General features: G+C 43.1%; 1 pseudogene; it reads left to right on the forward strand.

The window, feature by feature from the left end:
- Window positions 1-72: 72 nt before the first annotated feature.
- On the forward strand, window positions 73-22,827 carry LOC128108390 (peptidyl-prolyl cis-trans isomerase A-like; annotated as a pseudogene).
- Window positions 22,828-23,261: the final 434 nt, after the last annotated feature.

Raw genomic sequence — 23,261 nt, forward strand, 5'->3', positions numbered from 1 at the left:
CTGCCGTCGCCGTGGCGCGCGGCGGGCTCCGCGGGTCGGGCCGCCGCGCCGGGCTCCATGCTGCCGCCGGCTTGCGCGGTGGGGGACGGCGGGCGGCGGCGGGGCTCGGCGTGGCTGTCCGCGCGACCCGAGCCCCTGGGGCCACTGCGGTGGCCCGAGTGCGCCGGCGCGACCCGCCTGGCTTTGGCAGCGCGGCGACTGAGGCCGGGCTCCAGCTCCGTGGCTCCCGCCGGCGCCGGCCCGGTGGCTCTGCTGGCTTGGCTGCATCTCTCCTGCATATTTATGATCGTCTGTCACATTCCCTGTCCGTGGACAGGGTCCAAAGCCTAGCTCGGGGGAGCGTGCCAACAGGTGGGGGACTCGGGCCGACGGGCAGTGTGCTGGATGCGCCTAACGCGCCGCGGACATTCTGGGCTGCCTTTCGGGAATCGGGTTGTGTGACGGCGGTGGCAGCCAAGGTGGCCTGGTTCTGTCACCTGGCCACCGCTTTCCTTGGGGGCTGTGACCATAGCCCTTCACTGATAGCCGCTCTGAGATCACCCGCTGCGGGCTGGGTGAAGATGAATCCGGCTCAGCCTGGGAGACCTTCACCCGGGCTTCCCGCGTGATTGCTGTGCGCTCCAGTAACCGGCACACGAGTGGCCCCTCCATTGCCTTCTTGCCCACTTTGGAATTTACCTGTATCGTTGCAACTTTTTAATGAGCAGAAGCATAACAAATCCCTCTCCACGCACTAATCTGCCCTACACTTAAGCCGAGAACCGATGGAACAGGTCATGGTACATCAAGGAGATCCTGAGGGATAGCCAGATACCCCATTGTAAACTCCCAGTCTGCAGGACTATGCGCAGCAGGGTAGGATGTGGGGAGAGGAAGGGTTAAAGAGGAACTTGAAAAGTCCAAGAAATGCCAATGCTAATAATCCATTGTAAGCTTTACCTTGTGGAAACCCGAACAATGCAGAAAATATTTTTTAAGTCCGCTTTGGCTATATTTGGTCAAAATTGAATCTTAAAGACAGTGCCCTTCACAAATCTTCAGAATCATGAAAATCAAAAGACACAAAGTTTTATAGCCTGTAAGGTTCCTTCCAACCTAGGTTGTATTATCCTCCGATACTGTGCAAACAACCCTCTGTTTTACTGGCTGATTGTTAAGAAGGCAGCCGATTTCATTGCTTGCTTGTTCCAGTGTCTGTGTCCCGCATCTATCTGCTTATTGCCCCTGCCATTCACTTATTTTCTAGAAGGGAAAAAAATCCCAAATTTCATTTGCTGAGGGAGCGTTTGTAGGAATGGGTTTCTCTCATTTTGTGTCTCAGTTTTGAGGAAAGACGCTATGTTTCGAAGGCTGTTCCTAATCTTAAATAGTCAAAGAGGGAGAGACGGGCCCTGTCAGGGAATTAAGCCCTGTCTCAGAAGTGAAGCACATGAGAAATTTAAGGGCTTTCTTTCTACTAGGTTTGCATTATTGTATCTGACATGTGAAACTGCGTGATTTCAAACTCACTGTACACACAAAAATGCTTTAAATTCAAACAGCATTCCTCCTTTGTATAGGTATCGATAATTAAGTACCTGTTGTATATTCAAAGTTTTTTATTCATTTCATTTTATTTCTGATTTTTTTTGGGGGGCGGGGAGCTGTTTGTTCGTTCTTAATAGGGTCTCATTACATAGCTCTGGCTGCCCTGGAACTCACTATGCTGACCAGGCTGGCCTCAAACTCACGGATAACTGCCTGTCTCTGTCTCTCCAGTGCTGGGCTAAAGGTATACACCAACACCCAGCTTCCCCCCCCCCCCATTTTAAAGTTAATTTAATCTATTGCAGTTTATTCAGAATCCAGGAAATAGTGCTTCTATCATACACTTAGCAGCCAGGTGTGGTGGTACACACCTGTACTCCTGGCACTCAAGGTCAAGGCAAGAAGATTAGCAACTGGAAGCTAAACCTAGATGGCATGAGACCGTCTCCTTCCAAACCCCCAAATAATAAATAAGCACCCAGAACCCTCAAAATTGGGTTACAAAGAACCTTAAGATACGAATAGCTTACATAGTACACAACCAGGAAATCTCTGAGGAACATTTAAGTAGTAACTAAACATAATCTTTATAGAAGAAAGACATAGGCTTAAGTTTACAACACTATCATTTAAAAACAAGAGTTTAAATAGCAACCCTCTCCAATAAAGAATCAAGTATTTTGCATTGAGTTATAGTCTAGACTGGGATGATAATGGGCTACAGTAAATTTAATTCTGCAGGCAAGAAGCATGCTGCTGACTAGGTGTTAATGAAAGGCATTTCCCAGCCAGGCTTGGTGGTGCAGGCCTTTAATCCCAGCATCTGGAGGCAGAGGCAGAGGTAGGCAGATCTCAAGAGTTGGAAGCCAGTGTGGTCTACATAGTGAGTTCCAGGACAACCAGAGCTAAATACATAATGTGGCTCTGTCTCAAAACAATAATAATTAAAAAAAAAAGAAGAAGAAAAGAAATCAAGAAAGGAATTTTCTATTTGTATGAAGTAATTTTAATAGATTGGAGGGAAATTGAGAAGTTGGGAAAAGTATTATTATATCCATTCTGTGGCTATTGTATTTTGAAAATGGCAAGACAGAAAACCACTTTTTATTTGTTTTTATTGTATGTGTTTGAGTATTTTGCTTGCATGTATGTTTTGCCTGCATGTATATATACATACCACATGCATGCCTGGTGCCCATGAAGAGGACATCTCGTCACCTAGAGTTGGAGATACAGGTAGTTGTGAGTCCACATGTGAGTGCTGGAAACCAAACCTGGGCCCTCTGCAAGAACAGCAACTGCTCTTAACCATTAACCATTGAACCATCTCTCTAGCTCCAACTTTCCTTTTTTTTTTTTCTTTTTTTTGTTCAACAGTTAGGAGCACTTGCTGTTTTTCCAGAAGACCTGGGTTTGATTTCCAGCACCCACATAGGGGCTCACAACAATCAAAACCCCCAGTTTCAAGGGACCCAACACCCTCTAAAGCTCTAAGTGGGCACCAAGCATGTATGTTGTGCATAGTCATACATGCAAGCAAAATACCCATATACAAAAAAAGAAAAAAAAATAGAAAAATGGAAATTTAGTAAGATGTATACAGTTTTTAGAATAAGTTGCCTAATTCCATATTTCAGTTAAGATTGAGTAGTTATGATTTTATGATTAGAAAATACATAGACCCTACTGTTTAAGAACCATGAGTTAAAGAAAGTCACAATATCTCTTAAATCCTTACTGCTTTGTGTACAAACCAGATCCTTATGATTTGCTTGCATGTATGCTTCACCTGCAGGTCTGTATGTGCACCACATGCATGTTTGGTGCCCATGAAAGCCAGAAGAAAGCATCTGATCACCTGGAACTGGAGTTACAGGGAATTGTAAGCCAACATGTGGGTGTTGGGAACCGAATCTGGGTCCTCTGCAAGAGCACCATGATTCCCTAGAATGATGCTTCAGTGTAAGCGATTTCTCAGTGCATTAGTTCCTTCAAGGAATAGTATGGCAATGAGTATGCTGCTTGTGGTTACAGGACTTGGGACTGACACTATTGCAACTACACATTTAGTTGTGTGACCCTGGAATTAACATAGAGGGCAAAAGAGTACTATTTCCCTTTTGTGATAACTCCTTTATGATGTTTTCAATTTTCAACTGTAAAGTGGTTTCATCTCCTGATAGCACATCCAGCATATCCTTTGCCCCTAAATGGCTTGACATGAGTTCTTTACACTTTTCCTAAGTGAAAAAAAATCTTTAATGAAAACAACCCTAATAATGGAAAGGCCTGGACTTTCTCTGATTCTAACTGGAGTAGTGTTTGACCAAGTGAGAAGGGGTAGCCCCTCTGCTCCATTTTCCTTACTATGAAATCACACTTGGGCCAGACGGTAAAGTCTCTTAAAACATCAAAACTATGCCACAGTCTATGTATCCTCTGGTTTAGATCCTTGTGCAACTTGGTTAAAAAAATGTAGATTGCCCTGTTGATGATACCAATATTTGTAGGAAAGTATGAAATCTTTAACTAGAATCACTTTGTTCTTGGTCTAAAATTTAAATGAAAGGAATTAAAATACAGTAACTATACCGATAAAATATCAAAGATTCCTGTATCTTTATGTGCCTTCATGTTCTGCGCACTACTTCCTTATTCCTTGATCTGGGACACATAACTGGTGGATGCAGACTGCTGTGCCTGCCTCTAAGGCTGTGGTTTGCTTCTTCAGCCTCAGGTTCCCTAACTACCAAGGAACACCAGGAGCAAGTTTCTAAGATTATTCCAATGAGTGTTCCAGGAAACAGTGCTCTAAGGCGGCATTTTGGAGTGGCTAAAATGGTACTTAACATGTTTACTGTGTAGTGCATTCCAGTCATGTAGATGCAAAGACAAATTAGAATTTACATGTATAGTGATGTGTGTCTTTACTAGGAATCCACTTTGACAATACATAGCTTCTAGTTCTGGAACCATGAAAGCCAATATTTAGTTTTTAAACTATAGCCCTGAATTTAATTCATTTGCTATTTTATCTGCAGAGAGAAAGATTTTTTTTCAAGATTTATTTTATGTGTGTATGGATGTTTTGCCCTTGTGCATGTATGTGTACCTCGAGTGTGCCTGGAGCCTGCAAAGACCAGGAGAGGGCATTGGATCCCCACAACTGGAGTTACAGATGGTTGTGAGCCATCATGTGGGTGCTGGGAACTGAACCCAGATAGTCTGCAAGAGCAGCAAGAGCTCTTAACTGCTGAGCTATCTCCCCAGCTCCCGATTGTTTTGGAAGTAGAGTTTCATGTAGCCCAGGCTGGCCTTAAAGTTAATGATCTTCCAACTTCGACCTCCTAAGTGCTGGTATTACAGATGTGCTCCACCATGCCTAGCTTAAGAGTTGAGGTTTTGTTTTGTTTTAATCGAAACAGCTTTGCTGTAAGGTTAGAAATGAAAATAGACTGTTGGGTCTCTAGTAAGTCTTTGAGCTAAATTGAAGTGATTTTATTATATCTCTGAGTTTCAGTAATATTTTCTACCTTTGAAATGTTCCCTCTTCCCACGATTGATTCTCATGTTTTTATCCTCTCTGGGTTTGTTCCATAGAAATTAACTTAATTTGTTTCTAGAAGAAGTAACCACACTGAATAATACGCCTTTTAATTGTAATGTACCCATTACAACAGTAACCAGCAGAGTTTTATCCCTAGGTATTTCTTTAGCATGAGAATATGTGACTGAGAACACAATAATTCGAACTCTGAAAATTACACAAAATATTCTTCTCTAATAACCCCTCGGCTAAAAGGGGTATTTAGCCAAAGATACTGAGTTCTGAAGACTGAAAAGCAGGTTCTGTTTATGTGATAAAAGTGTGAACATAATCCATGCTCTGCTAGACGAGAGAATTTTAAATTTTTAATCAGTATGGTTCTGTATATGCATTTAAATTTTTAGAAAATTCTAAAATACTGATGAAAGGGACCTAGGTAATGACTTAGCAAGTTCCTAGTTCCAGGTTTCTATCTTTGAGACAAAAAAAGTATTTCTCATTACAATTTAAAAAATAGACATGTTGTGTTTAGACCTGTTTTAATCACTTAGTTAAGTAAGAATCTATTTACAGAAGAAACTCAAATCTTCCCTTATATTTGTTTTTATTTTGTTTTGTGTAGCTAGAGTTTTTCTGCCTGGCCCACAGTCAGGACAAATCTCTCTCACCCGCCAGTCCCAAGCCGCTCAAACCCGATCAAGTAAACACAGAGACTTATATTGGTTACAAACTGTATGGCCGTGGCAGGCCTCTTGCTAACTGTTCTTACAGCTTAAATTAATCCATTTCTATTAATCTATACCTTGCCACGTGGCTTGTGGCTTACCGGTACTTTACATCTTCCTTGTCCTGATGGCGGCTGGCAGTGTCTCCCCCCTCAGCCTTCCACTTCCCAGCTCTATTCTCCTCCTTGTCCCGCCTATCTTTCTGCCTGGCTACGGGCCAATCAGTGATTTATTTATTGACCAATCAGCAACACATTTGACATACAGACCATCCCACAGCAGTTTTGTTTTAATTCTAGCAAGCAAATCTTTCCTTTTAAGATTCAGGAGGCAGAGAGGCCTTAACTTATCTCTCAGTTTGAGTTGTTAGCTTTTCAGGGTGCTTCATTATTCCTCAGGCGTGAGTTATTTATTGCTTCCTTGGGCCACTCATCAGACAGTAGCTGGTAATCAGCAGACTTCATATACTATCTCGGACAAGTATTTCACCGTTTTCTAGTGTTTCTAGTGGAAGTGCCGGGTTAGGAACTGAGTAATTGTTCTCTTCTCTCCCTGTAAAGTTCTTTGGTCTCTGATCCTGCTCTTGTAACTACCTCTCATTCTGTTCATTCATCAGTGCGTCCGTTATACTGTCTGTTCATGTCTCCCCTGGCTTCTGAGGTCCTGAAGGGAATGTGCTCTGGTTCACTCTACAATGTCACCTGTTCTTATGGGAACCCAACTATTCATCTCCCACTTTTGTCTTGATTACCACAAATCATTACAAATATACAATAAAATTTCCGATTTTCAAAGCAATCCTTTTAGTTTGTGCCTTCCTAGTTTCAGAGATCCATCTGCTCTCCAGTCGACCTTTTACTCATACCTCTTCTAGCTCTTTTCTGGGGTTGAGCTTCTATTCGTAAAATGCTTCTGCTCCTGACATTTCTTGTTCTGTCCACTTTCAAGTAATGAACAACTTACTTGGCTTTCATACAGTAACCTAGGAGGGTAGTCTCACAGAAGAGAGCAGTGTAGTGGTTACGTTTTTAAAACAGCAATAAAAACAAAACATCTGTTGTGGCTTTAGCCAAACAGTGTTTGAGGACAACTTGTATTCTTTATTATGCTTTGCCTAAGGTGATACAAAAATTAATTCCCATCCACTTGAGCACGTGTCCTTTCATGGCAGATGCATGCGAGGTTAAAAATGTGGCACATATAATTCCCATATAAAGTTAAAGCTAAGCTAGACACGGATCATTATTCATCTTCTTAGTGCCCACTCTGACCTTCCATTTGTATATTTAGCTAAATACATGGCACCACTACATATGTAAATAGAGATGTACCTACAGTGCTGCAAACCATTTTTAAATATTTAATTTTGATGTTCATTATGGTGTTGGTGTTTATGATCTGACAGCTGGCTAGACACTCCTTTCCAGAACAATTCTGTTTTATAAAATTTGGTTTTTACTTTTATAAGCTTGATAGAAACATTGCATCTAGTTTATCTTACTGTCACCATAAAAGTCAGTCTCATGCGGAGTTAAAGGCACTAAAATAAATTGATTCCATTGGCTTTGAAACTGAATGGAACTTGATGTTTTCGTTCGATCTGCATTTTTTCCTAACATTTAATCATGCCTCATGGAAAGAGCCCCCTGGTGTGATTAACTGTGGCATCTTGTAGGTTGTATAACCGGTTTCTCCCTTGCAAATAAATACTTTCTTTGGTATTAGGAGTATTTTGCTTTAAAAGTCGCTAATTACACGTGTTTTACTGGGGCATCATCCGTTAGTCCTTCAGGGATTTGAGTAAACACAGGTGGACTCACCCATGCAAGCATGTGTTTTTTAGCTAACAGATGGTTTCTCAAAACAAACCCTGTTCTTTTTTTTTTTTTTTTTTTTTTTTTTTTTTCTGTGTCAAAGTGAGTAAAATAGTTGTTTGAGACTAGAACATAGGCTGGGATTTTCAGTAGTGACAAGAAATGTTCTTCAGAAAGTTGATGGAATATGGCAGGGGAAACTTCTAACTTGGGGCTGGGAGACCTGGGTAGGAGGCTGGCTACTTCTAGTCATGAGACATGCCATGTGCTTGTTGGCCTTATTTTCCTAATTCAGGTAGCAAAGGACAAACTAGATTCTCAAGAAATTTCCTTCTATCCGAAACTATGTGATTGCAGCTACTTGCATTATTTTAGGCTGTCACTTTTAATATTAGTTTTGCTTGTATTGGACCATTCTCAGCTGTACTGTTTATCTTGAACAGCCTACCTTCAGTCAACAGACTGTAGTGCTCTTTTCCAGCGAACACTGTTGATTTTTTTTTTTAATGTGGTAGGCATTGTACAAATCCCTAGCCTGACAAGATAAATGAGAGGCACATTCCACCCTTAAGGAAATACTAGAAATAGATGTAGAATTTACTTAACACACACACACACACACACACACACACACACACACACACACACACACACACTGAGTAGGAGGATGAGCAGTAGATGAGGTATCATGGTAGTGCAAAGGAGAGACTGACTAATTGTACTTTGAGGGAAGCCAGAATGACTTAAAGGAAATGGCCATTGACTGGCTTTGCAAAGATGAGTTTGCCAAGCAGAAAACAGGGAGGGCCAAGGAAGGCATCCAGAGGGCCTACAGAAGAGGTAGACAAATGTGCAGAGTGAGATAGGAAGATACAACAGTCTTGGAGTTGAACTTGGAGACAAAGTTTCAGTGTCCAGATAATCCTAAAGAAAGTGCTATGAGGCATTGGCTAGGTGGAAGAATGGGCAAGAATGGCCGGGAAACAGGATGAGGAATTGGGAGATTTTAAAAGGCTGCCAACACTGCCTTCACCTTCACAAGCTGAAGAATATTCACAGGATATTTTGGAACTCTTACTTACTGGGATTTGTCCACAACAGCTGGGTGGGACAAGCTGAGTATTAGCCTGTGTTTATTAAGCACAAGCTAATTATTAGTGGTGTCCTAAGTCTTATTCTCAATATCTAGTTAGGAAAATTTACCAGCGTCTGGCTTCTTTTTTCTTCATGAAAAGTTAGGGCAACATTTGTGGGATAAACATTTTAAAGATTGTCTTTGTATGGCTGTAAGATAGTCACTAATTAAGGAGGGACTTTTTCGAGGGATTCAGATACATTTTCCTAACAGGCAATGTGATCATCACATGCACAACAGCACCTTTCCTTCAGAGTTCTACATCAAACCATTTTAATCATTGAAAAGGTAGAACGGGATGATGGCTTAGGAAGCCACTTTTTGTAAATTTTGAAATTCTAGAAGATCTTGAATATTTCTAAATTCCAAGAAGTGAAGTCCACTATCTGATTTTCTGTCTCAGTGTCAGCCCTCTCCCCAGACAGTTATGTGGGTAGGGTGAGGAGTATATGTAAGCTTGGAATGAGACTCTCTATTTGATCCATTTAATTTAGACACTTGTTATAATGTAAGTGCTTTTGCTTTTACTTTGGCAATTGGCGTGCAATTTTAATTAGCACTTGGAACACAGTAGAATGCGTTGATGAGGCACAAGACATGAAGAAATACGTTCATAATGGCCTGCCTGAGGACTCTGGCAGCATCCGAAAGAGACACTGTCTGTGTAATGCACAAGCTTCTGAGAATTCACCCTGGCTGGCATCTACACTCTTGAAAATTAATCATCTCAATGTTTTCAGATGTCAAAATATTGGCATACAAAGTGTTGTCATCTATGCTACACTGAGAATATTAATTTCTTACTTGTTTTGATAAAGTGGCTGATGTATAAGGAAACTATGTATTTTTTTCATCTCCCCACAATTGTCCTCCAACTTTGCCCTTCTAGCTCTTCCTAAATCTTTAAGCGCCTCATAGCCATCTTTCACCACAATTTCCTCTCTGGCCATCTCTCTTCTGTTTCTAACTACTTTTCATCCTTCTACAACTTCAGACTGCACTGCATAGCATTTTGTTAAAAGTGCTTCCTCACCCGGGCAGTGGTGGTGCACACCTTTAACCCCAGCACTCGGGAGGCAGAACCAGGTAGATCTCTGTGAGTTCGAGGCCAGCCTGGTCTACAGAGCAAGATCTAGGACAGGTACCCAAACTACACAGAGAAGCCCTGTCTTGAATAAATAAATAAATAAATACATAAATAAATGCTTCCTCTTCTGTTGACCTTTCTGGTAGCTAATATTGTCAACTTGACAGGACCTAGAGTCACCTAGGAGAAAAGTCTTTGAGCACGTCTTCAAGGTGGTTTCTGGATCGGGTTAATTAATGTGGAAGACCCATTCTGTATATGGACAGCGTCCTTCCATGGTCTGGGGTCCTAGAATGAATGGAAAGGAGAAAACCAGCTGAACACCAGCATTCAATGTTCTCTGCTTCTGGACTGCTGATGCAATTTGAGCAGTTGCCTCAAACTCCTGACGCCAGGCCATCACTACCCTCAAACTGGGAGCCAAAGTGAACACTGCCAATAAAGTTCTTCAGTCCGATGTTTTGCCACAGCGGTGAGAAAAATAGCCAACGAAGTTCTCAATGCCACCTTTGTAGGATCCCTGTCCCCGTATCTGTTTTTTGTTTTGTTTTTTAATGGAATTCAGCTGAAAGGTGCAAAACAATGGAACACACACACACACACACACACACACACACACACACACACACACATACACACACACACACACACACACACCATAATTGCACTGATAGAGGATGTATCGTTCTCCTTACCTGCCCTGGGGAGTGGAACCAATTAACTTCTTTGAGCTTCCTTAAATGAGGATAATAATACCTGTTATGCAGGATTGTGGTCAAGATTAAATAACTTCCATCCATCAACTCAACATGTATAGAGAGCCCTACTACTCATTGGTAATTATAAGTATTATTTACTACACTTGGTAAGAAGAACATGAAGGTGAATAGGCCATGACCTTGTCCTAAAGACTTTATGAGGAGGGACAGACAAGAAAATAGACAACTGCAAAAGTAATTATTGATGAATGAGCAGGATTTGTGAGAACAAGGGTTCTAGGCATTGGAGTGATAGCATCAGAAAGTGGAATAGAGAGTGAAATTCTCAGACTACATCAGTCAGAGCAGTGCACATTCGAAACACAGGGAGAAACACAGGGAGAGCTGCAATGTCTCTGTGATGGTGTGACTCAGTTGGAGCTGTAAAGATCAGGAGAGGCCGGTAAGCCAGAACCTGTGAAGGGCACAGGATCCGATTTGTGTTTTAGGAAGATCTCTTTCTTTGGCAAGGTGTGGAGTACTTTGGAAGAGTTCAGTGAACCAGTATGACCAGTTAAGAGGCTGCAGTTAGACCAGAGTGAAAGTAGCACAGGCAGGCGTGGGAATGGGGAAGACACAACCCACTGAGAAACTTAAGGAGCCAAAAAAGCGTGGAGGGGGGGGTCACAGAGGGAATGAAAAAAGGAGGAGAAACTTTAAGGAAGATTATAGGATTTTGACTTAGGCTGATGGTCTACTCTGTGACATAGGAAATACAAGGTGGATATTTTATAAGCTACAGTTGGTTGCTATGTCTTAAATGCCCCTTCCAAGAAGTCATCCTGGAATTTAATTGCCATAGTAGGCCTTAGAGCTGGACCTTATGTAGTGATTAGGATTTGGGGGCTGTGCTCTCATATCTGGGTTCATGCATTTACCATGGGAGTGGGCCCTGTTGTGGACACTCCACCCTCCTTTCCTCTCTGTCTCTCTCAGTCTCCCTTTCATGAGCATGTGAACATGCATGCATGTAGCTAGAGCTTTCCTGCCTGGCCCACAGTCAGGACAAATCTCTCTCACCTGCCAGTCCCACAGCTGCTCAGACCCGACCAAGTAAACACAGAGACTTATATTGGTTACAAACTGTATGGCCATGGCAGGCTTCTTGCTAACTGTTCTTACAGCTTAAATTAATCCATTTCCATTAATCTATACCTTGCCACATGGCTCGTGGCTTACCGGCATCTTCACATGCTGTTTCTCATCGTGACGGCTGGCATTGTCTCTCTGACTCAGCCTTCCACTTCCCAGCTTTATTCTCCTCCTTGTCCCTCCTACACTTCCTGCCAATGGCCAATCAGTGTTTTATTTATTGACTAATTAGCAACACATTTGCCATACAGAACATCCCACAGCATTTTCCCTTTTCTTTTCTTAAAAAGGAAGGTTTTAACCTTTACACATCTCCAAAGTCAGCTTGGTATATTTGGGAATTTGGGCATAGCTTCTCTTACTACTTCCTGCTGGAGGGGGGCGCTGTATCTTATGGGGACACAGAATATTTTAGGATTATGGAGTAGTCCATGAGGGTGTATCGTCTGAGCCAGTTGCCTTGAAAAGGTTCTGGATGTTGGATCATCTGGGCCATGGTGTCATCGGAGACCTTTCAGGGGGTCTTGGCTGGTCAAACCTGATGTATCTTAATCTGGAACAAATCCATAGCCTCTTGCTTTCTGTGGGAACAAAAGAGACTCTTTTCTAAAGCAACATATCCTTATATCCAAATTTTGAAGTCAAGGTATCTTTAAAGTATACATATTGGTTTAACTCAGCTTCCTTTACAATCAAATATCTCTCTGCAGTTAAGAATCCCAAAGACAACACAATCCAGATTCTCTGTGTAATATTCATCTTTACGTGGCTTATTTTTTTTTATTAATTTTACTGTCTCTTTAAAGACTTTATTTTTAAAACTATGTATTTGTTTCTATAACTGTATATATCACCTTTTTGTCTCTTTCAAGCCTACGTATATTTTACACACATTTAAACTATTACATCTGAATCTGTCTTATTGTGAATCTGCTTTAAGCTGCAGCAGCTGTGGCTGCTGGCTCTGCCCACCTCAGCTTCCCAACATGGCTACGTTTACCACCAGCTCTGGGAGCTATCGTGGGTCTATGCTTTTATCCAAGCAGCGTGTAGCCCAGAAACCTCTTTTTTTGTTTTGTACTAGCAAAGGCTAAATCCACCATGCAGCTTAATGTGCTACTTGCAGAGGCCTCATTCCCGCCATACGGCAGCAGGTCGAGCATGCACGCTAGGAACCCACAAGTAGCTCAAACCAGCAGCTGCTGCTCATTTGAGAGAGACAATTAGGAACTGTTTTTAGCTCTGTTTTAGAATCTTTTCTCAGTTTTTAGGTGGAAACTCTTGCCCACGTTGGGCGCCATTTGTAGCTAGAGCTTTCCTGCCTGGCCCACAGTCAGGACAAATCTCTCTCACCTGCCAGTCCCACAGCCGCTCAGACCCGACCAAGTAAACACAGAGACTTATATTGGTTACAAACTGTATGGCCGTGGCAGGCTTCTTGCTAACTGTTCTTACAGCTTAAATTAATCCATTTCCATTAATCTATACCTTGCCACATGGCTCGTGGCTTACCAACATCTTCACATGCTGTTTCTCATCGTGACAGCTGGCAGTGTCTCTCTGACTCAGCCTTCCACTTCCCAGCTTTATTCTCCTTCTTGTCCCTCCTACACTTCCTGCCTAGCCAATGGCCAATCAGTGTTTTATTTATTGACTAATTAGCAACACATTTGCCATACAGAACATCCCACAGCACTCATGCACATACTTTCTCACCATGTTATGATTCAGTTGAAAGTAAGTCTTCCCAGCTGTGATGGTTAATACTGACTGTCAGCTCGGAAGGGTCTGGAATGACATAGGAGAAAAAGCTCCTGGCATGCCTATAAGGGAGTCAATGCATTGTGTTAATGGAGGAGGAAAGACACCCCCCCCCCCCCACTTCTTCCCCAAACATAGGCACCAGCATTCCCTGGATTGAGGTCCTGGGATGAATCGAAATAGGAAAGCAAGCTGAGCATGAGCAACCACTGCTTTCTGCTTTACTGCTGATGCAATGTCAACAGCTGCCTCACGCTCCTGATGCCATGCCTTCTCTGCCATGATAGACAATACCCTGGAACTGTGAGCCACAATAAACCCTCTGTAATGATTATCTTGGTTAACACAACCTAGAGTCACCTTGGAAGATAGTCTCAGTGAGGTGTTGTCTCTACTGGGTTGGCCTGTGGGCATACTTGTGGGTATTAAATTAATTGATAGGAGAGGGCTTATCCGACTGTGAGTGGTACCATTCCCTAGGAAGAAGATCCTGAAATATGTATGAGTACAAAATTTAAGCTGAGCACAAGCAAGCAAGCATGCATGTGTTTATTTCTTTCTGCTCTTGATGGGATGTGATGTGACTAGCTGCTTCAAGAGTCTGCCACTAATTAAAGACTGTAACCTGACATTGAGAGCTAAAGTAAACCCTTTTTTCCCTAGTTTTTTTTTAAATTAAGATACTTTATCACAGCAACATAAATGAGCTAGAGTACCCTCCTTTCTTTAAGTTGCTTTTTGTCAGATATTTTATAACAGTGGGAAAGTACCTAATGCACCAGCTTTCAAACCATAGCCAAACAAATTTCTGTTGTTTGTAATTAATCCAGTCTGTGGGTTTTTGTCAAGGCAACAGAAAAAGAAAACTAAGAATGTGAGGGCTATAAAATGAGTCTGATATGGAAATTAGGATTTGGGGTTACCTTTTGGAGAGAGTAGGGCATTTTTGGCTTCATTATTTTGAGCTCCTTATATATTATGTCCCTGATTCTTTTCTTACTGCACATGAAGACTCTATCATCATATGGCATATCAAACACTGATGGACTGTGGCAAAGATTTGTTCTGGGAGAACTCCATTACACCATTTAAATTCTTTCTTCCATTTTCTATATGGCAGATTTAAATGCTGTCCTCTTGGTTTTTATTGTACCAATATTATTCGCACCAGGACAGAATCTTTCTCATGTGCATTTTACAATGAAGTCTTGATATATCAACTTCCTTTTCTTTGTCTTTCAAATGTCTTCAGTTTAACCTTTTTCTATGCTAAATCTCATTGGAAGTTAGATAACTGCTTTTATTGTGTCAAATTTACAGCATCAATTTAGACATCTAAACTTTCATCAGATTATTTTGATTTTTCATCAAGTTACAAGTAATAATTTTTTTTGTCTTTTTAGTTTTGCTATTTTCAGACGTATTTTACTTTAAATTAAAGCCTAATATCTTCTTCAGATAACTATTTCAGTGTCGAAATTTACCCATGGCAAGTGATTTTTTTCTTTCTTTTTAAATTGCATCTATTTATTTATTTATTTATTTATTTATTTATTTATTTATTTATTTATTTATTTATGTGTGAATGCACAATGGAAGTCAGAGGATAACTTGTAGAAGTGGGCTCTCCCCTTGTACCATGGAGGACGTGGGGATGGAGCTCAGGTCACGTGGTCAGTCTTGGTTGCAAGTGCCTTTAGCCTCTCTGCCATCTTTCTGGCCTGTGATAGGTGATTGTGAAGCCTCCTTGCTGTCTATAGGAAGTTTTGCTATGTGTAGTTTGACCCTTGTCGGTTTCATGCTAGTCCCTCAGATCAAAACTGCCCCCATGAGCATCAGTATGGTAGATGTGCTCTGGGATAGCCCAGAGGGGATGTCCAGGAAACAGGTGTATGATACAAGACTGGAGACTTGATAAAAAGATCTGGGAAGTAGATCTGGGCCCTGTGTCATTTTCATTTGTGTCTGAAACTCCAGAGAATGAATTACATCTCAGAAAGGGGAACACATCATGAGAAAAGATCACCCTCCAAACCCAGTAGGGTCAATACTATTGTAGTATGAAATAGGTAGAGAAGGAATATAACAGAAAGGAAAGGCTGCAGAGAAACTCACAAGAGGGAGGAGTCTAATCAAGGAAGAGGAAGTGGTCACTGAGGTTGGCTGCTGGGAAGAGGATACATACAGAAGTATGCTGTTCAGACTTAGCAACAACAGCGAGAATGCCCCTGTCCTCACTGAAAGCTATCTCACGAGCAGAGAAAGATATATCTGCAGCATGTACACGAGTTGGGGGTGGGGATCAAAGTGGAGATAATTAAACTGGTAACACTTGCCTGCAAAGAGGGAAGTGTGCTTATTTCTTGACTGGTCTATTTGTTTCCCTTTGATGTGGAGGAGACTTGAGCATAGTGAGGTCTTAAAGAGCTGGAAGGAAGAGGATGAGAGTTGGATTTCCTGACGAACATAGTAAGAACCTAGTGTCCTCCATAGGGTGGATCTTATATTTGTCTACCTGCCTGCAGCTCCATGGCTGGGGACCCTTCAGCAGCCTGTGCCCAACGTCATCCACCGGGCTCATCTAATTATACTTCTACGCTGATTTCCCCTTGAGCCTCTGATTCTTTCTATGGACCAATTATTAGCCAAATCCTAGTTGCTTAACACTTAAAATATTCAGTGGGCTGGAGAGTTGGCTCAGTCCATAAAGTGCTTGTTACACAAGCTTGAGTTCAGATCCTCAGCATCCACATTGAAGTATGGGCACACAGTATATGCATATATTTAACACACATCCATCTCACTGAAAGGAATCTAGTCCTAACCCACAGTCCTGTCACTGCCTATTACGGCCCTTCAGAACTACTGCTGTCCCATAATGCCTTCACATCAGAAAGGATTTTCTGTGCATGCTGTCTAGCTATGGGCTGAGTGCATAATTACCACATGTGTGGAGGCCCATCACACACTGGTCGGATAAAACAAAACCAAGTCCTCTGCTATGACCTTGCCACCATCATTCTCTTTTTTTCCCCATGGCTGTGCAAATTACAGCAAAATGTATGCTGCCTCACACAAACCGGACAGTGGTCAACATATACATCATTTGTGTTCATCAAGCAAGACTCATTCACCCATATCTTCACTGATTATTGGGCATTTCCTAACACCAGGCACTTTGGTGAGCCGGGGAGCTCACACCATGAAGAAATACAAACCTAGCCCTCAGGGAGCTTCATGGCTAACAGATAACTCAGTTCATTTTGCTGTGCTGCATGAAAAGATTGGCAAAGAACCAGTTAGTTTAGGTTAATCAATGCTGGTAAACTCTTTCCTCATCCTTGTCCTCCCCACTTCTTCCTATTCCTTCACTCCCTCGCCCTCCCTTCACTCCCCCCTCTTTTTTTCTCCCTCCCCCATGGAATCTACTGACAAACAGATGAGTCCTATCAAATGTGAAATGCACTCTTCTTACCCAGCCTCTCCCCTGCCAGATTACACAACCTCAAAGGTTAACTTTGTCCCTGAGGCTGGACAGGTTCCAGGACTCTATGTAGCTTAAAGGAAACTTGTCTGCTTATATAGATGGGCTGACAGATCTCCAGGACATTGAAGGAAGGGCATTCTCTTTGAGTCCCTTTGTGTTTTCAGCTAGCATCCCCCTTCCATCCTGTTCGGACACTGTGTTTGTTCTTGTCATTTTGCCTTCGGGACAAAGGGCAGGACGCCTCTGTTGGCTGATCTTGAGTCTTGCATGCTGACTTGACTTCTGCCAACCTGAGTTCCTGGCATGAGGATTTTTTTTTTTTAAAGTGGACTGACTTGTCACCATCTGCAATCTTCACTGACAAGTTCTCAAGCCTCTTTTTTTTTTTTTGCTGGCTCTGAGGTAACCTCAGTCCCGACTTACCACTGTTTCTGGCTTCTAGTGGTGGCACTTGTCAATGCAAAAACAAAACAACAACAAAAAACCCAGCAACAACAAAAAACAAAAAACCCCACAGCTCTCAGCTCTCTTGCTTAAGCAAGTTGAAATGGAGACCAGACCTGAAATTTCCCTAGCTAACAAAGCCAGTTCTACCTTGAAGATAAGCTTGCTGAGACTGAAAACATGATCAAAACATAGCTTGGGCTTATGATTTGTAAATGCTCATGGTAGAGAAAAACCAGACTTACGCTCAACCAGTCTGAAGTAGCAGTCTGACATACACTTAGCAATCTCAGGACTCTATATTGGGATGGACAAAGTAAGACAGGTGTGGGACTGCAACCAACCAGAGTCGTTATTTAATTCCATGCTCACTCTGTAGAAGCATGTCCCCTGGGCTTCTCTGCTGGAGCCCCAAGCCTCTTCCGGTTTTGTACTTCCAAATCTGTGAACTATTGTTTGCTCAAACTCTTGAGCATTTTAAAATTATGTCTCTATTTAAATAAGAACAACCAGGAGTGAAGGTGGGGGATGGTGGTAGGGATAAATCCTGTGGACAGCACTTCTGAAAGAAGACCTGGATGCTGTGGCAGAGCTAGTGGCTGTTCTCAGGGTTCTCTCTTCCCTATGGCCTTTGTGCTCTGTGGGAAGACTTAGAGAACTGCTCTAATCCAGCCCACAGCTATTGAGTCCGTGGAAGTCCAGCCCGATCTGCTGACCTCTTCCCCTGTGGAGATTTGTCTGGGGAAGTGAGGGACTACCTTGCAATTAATTAATTAATTAATTAAGCAAGCAGGATCTTTATGGGTTCCATGAAGCCTCTTTACATTGTGCTCTTAAATTCCTTTTAGTGTGTGTGTGTGTGTATGTGTGTGTGTGTGTGTGTGTGTGTGTGTGTGTGTGTGTGTGTGTGTGTATGCCCTCAGAGGCCAAAGCGTATCAGATTCCCTGGAGCTAGAGTTACAGGTGGTTCTGAGCTGTCTGACATGGATTCTAGGAACCAAATTCTAGTCCCCTACAAGAGCAACAAGTGTTGTGAAGTGCTGAGTGTCTCTTCAGCCGCCTCCATCGTATTCTTTTAATTTTCACTAAGTCCTTCAGCACAGCATAAAGCCTCTTGTTTCATATGAGAGGCACACAGTACAAAAGAACTCAGTGGCACTACTGTGTGAAGATCTGTACCAAACACTTTCTTTCGAGCAGACAGTGATCCAGCAAAGGGCTGACACTGCTCGTGATGGAGAGGAAGGAGGGCAAGGCTGACAGTCCAGGAAAGCATTTCCAGAAACTGCATAAGGATGTCTCTCACTCTGCACAGTTAGAAAGCATCAAAGGACATGACGCTGCTGCTCTTTCTGTCACGGGTTCTAATTCCCTTCCCTGGTCCTTGGAAACTAACCTGTTATCTTATCTCTTGCCTTAACTACAGGCACCTTAAAAGTGCAGTTAGTTTCATTCCCCTTCTCCATAGCAGTTACTACTGCTCTGTTGTGCCCCACAACATATCTTTGACTGGTTCCGGAAAAAGAGAATAGAACAATCTGTAGACAGAGGAGACAGATGCCTAGTTTTATCCCATTGCTCGGTACTCATCAGCTTGGCCTCCCCAAATTGAGGTCTCCTGTGCTTTGGTTTTCTCCTGTCAGCTCAGGTGCACAAGAGCTTTTTATCACATCACAGTGAGGATTAAGTGAAATAATGCGTGTAAAGAGATTGGAACAGCGGCCGGTGTGCATGGTGGGCACAGTAAGCTGCAGGCACCATTAAGAAAGCCTCCTAACTGGTCTTTCTGCCTTCTTCTTTCCCTGCTTTGCTTCTTACACGGAAGATTTGGTCTTTGTAGTAGTATATGTTAACGAAGCACTTCCTGCTGGAACAATTCCCATGATCCTCTGCACCTTCTGGAGTTGGCCTTGGATATTTCCTAGCCTCCTCTCCCTGCAGGCAATCTATGCTTTCTTGGTGTTCACATGTCTAACATGTGCACATGCAGCTCTGGGCCTCTGGGATCCCTGCCTCTAATATCTCTTTTCGCCTTTTCTCCTTGTGTACTGGCCAGTCTGTCAACTTGACACAAGCCAGGGTGATCTGGGAAGAGGAGAACCCCTACTGGGGAAATGCTTCCATCGCATTGGCCTGTAGGCACATCTATGAGGTATTTTCTTGATTAATGTTTGATTTGATGTGGGAGGGCCCAGCCCATTAAGGGCAGTGCCACCTCTGTGCAAGAAGTCATGAGATGTATAAGAAAGAGGGCTGATAGACAGGTGGTGGCAGCACACTTGATAGGCAAAAGGAGGCGGGTCTATGGTTGGACCTTATTGGACTCTCTTTGGACTGCCAGCCCCCAAATAATGACATGGAGACTTATTATTAAGTATGTAACCTTGGTCTTTAGCTTAGGCTTGTTTCCAACTAGCTCTTATAACTTAAATTAACCTGCTTTTATTCATCTACATTCTGTCACATGGCTTTTTACCTCTCTATTCTGTATGTCCAACTTCCTCCATGTCTTGCTGGTATCTTCTGCCACACCAGATTCCAACCCTGAGTTCCTCTCTCCCTGAAAGTCCTGCCTATTCTCTCCTGCCTAGCTATTGGCCACTTGGCTCTTTATTAAGCCAATCAGGTGCCTTAGGCAGGTGAGGCAAAACATAGACACATCTTCACACAGTGTAAACAAATATCCTGCAACACAGATCTCTGAATTTAAGGCCACTTCATCTACAGAGGGAGTTCCAGGACAGCCACAGCAGTAGGGAAACTCAAAGTCAGCTCAAGACACCCCAAGACCAAGTTCTCAGCACCAAGGAGATGCATTTGCTCCTGAGGGGCAAAGGGCAGGGAATAAGAGACAAAGACTGGAGATAAATGATGAGGGAGAAGGGGACAAGGGAGAGAGGGACAAAGGACTGCCTCTGCGTAGGGAGGAGACAGATGTGACCCAGAGGCAAATGGTGGTTTATAAAGGTAAAAGGGGAATGCCCTGTTAGGATGAGGTGTTTAATTTTAATTGGGTATGTTAATTAGGTGAGCCGAAGGGGACTTTTGATTGCTGGACTTCAAAACTCTGACAGCTGGACCTTGGTAGTCAATCTCAGAAGGAAGAAGGGGCCAAATAAGGGAATAGACCTTGGGGGCTAGCTTTAGGAAGGTAATCTAATGGTTTTTAGCAAGGCAGAGGGAATCAGGGAGAAGGGCAAGGCCTGCCAGAGCCATGTCTGCCAGGCCTGGGCTGGCTAGGGTCCCTTCAGGGGCTACACAGAGAAATCCTGTCTCAGAGAAGAGAAAAAAAGAAAAGAAAGGGAAGGGAAGGGGAGGGGAGAGAGGAAAGGGCGAGTGAGCAAGCCGGTAAGCAGTGCCCCTCCATGCTCTCCTCAGTTCTTGCCTCCAGGTTCTTCCCTTGAGTTACTGCCCTGACTTCCCTCAGTGATGAACTGTTTTCTGGAACCCTAGGATGAAATAAACGCTTTCATCCCCAAGCTGCTTCTTGGCCGTGGTGTTTATCATAGCAGCAGAAAGCAAACTAAGACAGCTTGGCGATCCGTTTCTGCTTCTCTTGCTCACAGTTCAGAGCTGCTATGCTTAGTGGAAACTGCCAAGTGTCCGTCCTCACCACCAAGTCTGCCCCTTGTTTCTTTCACTCTTATTTCTTGGTATGTGTCCTACACTTAGCCACCTACCATGTCACAGGCAGCTTGTGTGACACCCCGTGACCCACGCTCCACAGGTGGGAAGCCACCATTGCCTGTTTTGCAGCGTGGGCTCCTAGAGCACTTCTTTGTGCTCAGAGCTCTTCCTCCCCTCCCCAGATGACATCACATCACCTTCCTGTGAACTCCTAGCACAATCTCTAAAAGAGAGGAGCAAAGTCCAGCTGTCTCGCCAGCTTCTGAAAGTGGTTGAAAAGGAGCAAGAGGGATGCGATGGTGGGGTGTGTGTGTGTGTGAAGCTGTAAGAGTGGAATTGGCTTGTTTCCGTTACGTGTGTCTCAACAGCTTTCAGAGACTTTGGTGCAAGTGCCAGACTCTAGGAGATTCCTACACTAGGGATTGCTGTTTACTTTTTGTGCTTACTTCTCTCTCGGGGAGGCTGTTAAGATAGGACCTGGTTAATGACTCTGAAGCAGTGAGATAAATATTCTTCCTTCTTGGGTTACAGAACTTCAGATAGAGGACGGTCTGCCCTGCAGTTGGTCACACTGCTGCTGCTTTTTCTTGAGGTGTTTAAGGGATGATGACCGAAGATGACAGGAGCTTGTCAAGGGAAACGACAAACACCTGGTTTGGGGATCTTCTAGCTTGGACTTAATATCCTTGGCGATTTTACGTCTTCATTTTTGTTCAGAAGCTGTTAATTGTTTGATATATAAATATATATGTATGGCTTTTCAAGACAGGGTTTCTCTGTATAACAGCCCTGACTATTCTGGAACTTGCTTTGTAGACCAGGCTGGCCTCGAACTCAAGAGATCCAACTATCTCTGCCTCCTGAGTGCTGGGATTAAAGGCATGTACCACCACTCCTGGCTGTACTTTCTGCTTAACTTACTCAGTTGGAATTTCCTCTGGCTTTGTGAATTCATCCATATAAAGAAGGTGATACTTGAAGTAAATGCTGCTAGCACTCACCTGAAGGCCAGGTTTGCAGATAGCTAAAGCAAGGCAGGGGGTGGCTAAACACTGGGTTACAGGCTCTTACTTGAAACAGAAAAGAAACCCTAGCTTTGCAGGTGCCACTGTCCCCTGTTGCCACTTGCTGCAGCTATGGTCAACCCCACTGTACTCTTTGACATCTTGGCCGATGGCAAGCCCTTGGGCCACGTCTCCTTTGAGTTATTTGCAGACAAAGTTCCAAAGACAGCAGAAAACTCTGTGCTCTCAGCACTGGAGACAAAGAATTTGGATATAAGGGTTCCCCCTTTCATAGAATTATTCCAGGATTCATGTGCCAGGATGATGACTTCACATGCCATAATGGCACTGGCAGCTGATGCATCTACAGAGAAAAATTTGAGGATGAGGACTTTATCCTGAAGCATACAGGTCCATGGCAAATGCTGGACAAAACACAAATGGTTCCCAGTTTTTTATCTGCACCGCCAAGACTGAGTGGTTGGATGTCAAACATGTGGTCTTTGGGAAGGTGAAAGAAGACATGGACATTGTGGAAGACATAGAGCACTTTGGGTCCAGGAATGGCAAGACCAGCAAGAAGATCATGATTTCTGACTGTGGACAATTCTCATTCTTTTGACTTGTGGGCTTCTTACCCACCAGACCATTCCTTCTGTAGCTCAGGAGAGCACCCTCACCCCATCTGCTCACAATACCCTGTAATCTCTGCTCTCACTGAAGTTCTTCAGGTTCCAGATTCTCCTCATTCTTCTCCAAGTCTAGATGGATTGCACAGTTAAGTTTATGATAATGAATAGAAACTAAGTAAGAAAAGAAAAGAAACTAAGGTGAAGAAAGACCTAAACCTTTCTTTTTTTTGTTGTTTCTATTTTTAATTGTGTGTGTGTGTGTGTGTGTGTGTGTGTGTGTGTGTGTGTGTGTCTAAGTGTGGGTTTGTATGCATGAGTCATGAGTTAATGCCAATGGAGGATAGAAGAGGGCATCTGAACCATATGCCCTGGACCTGGAGTTATAGGCAGTTGTAAGCCACCCTACATGGGTGCTGGGATCCAAACTAGTGTCCTCTGCAAGAACACTATGCTCTTAATCACTGGGCGATCTCTCTCCACTAAACCTTTCTTAATCTCTGTATAAACAATCTCAAAACAAGTGGCCAGAGCTACTCACAGTGGGCTTCACTGTGCTCAGCTAGATAGCTTCCAAATATGACTCCCTGACTCTCTCAGAGATTCCAGAACCTCCTAATATCT

This window comes from Peromyscus californicus, unplaced genomic scaffold (assembly GCF_007827085.1).
Source record: "Peromyscus californicus insignis strain IS unplaced genomic scaffold, ASM782708v3 Scaffold_13__1_contigs__length_99412109, whole genome shotgun sequence".
In the NCBI taxonomy this organism is placed as follows: Eukaryota; Metazoa; Chordata; class Mammalia; order Rodentia; family Cricetidae; genus Peromyscus; species Peromyscus californicus.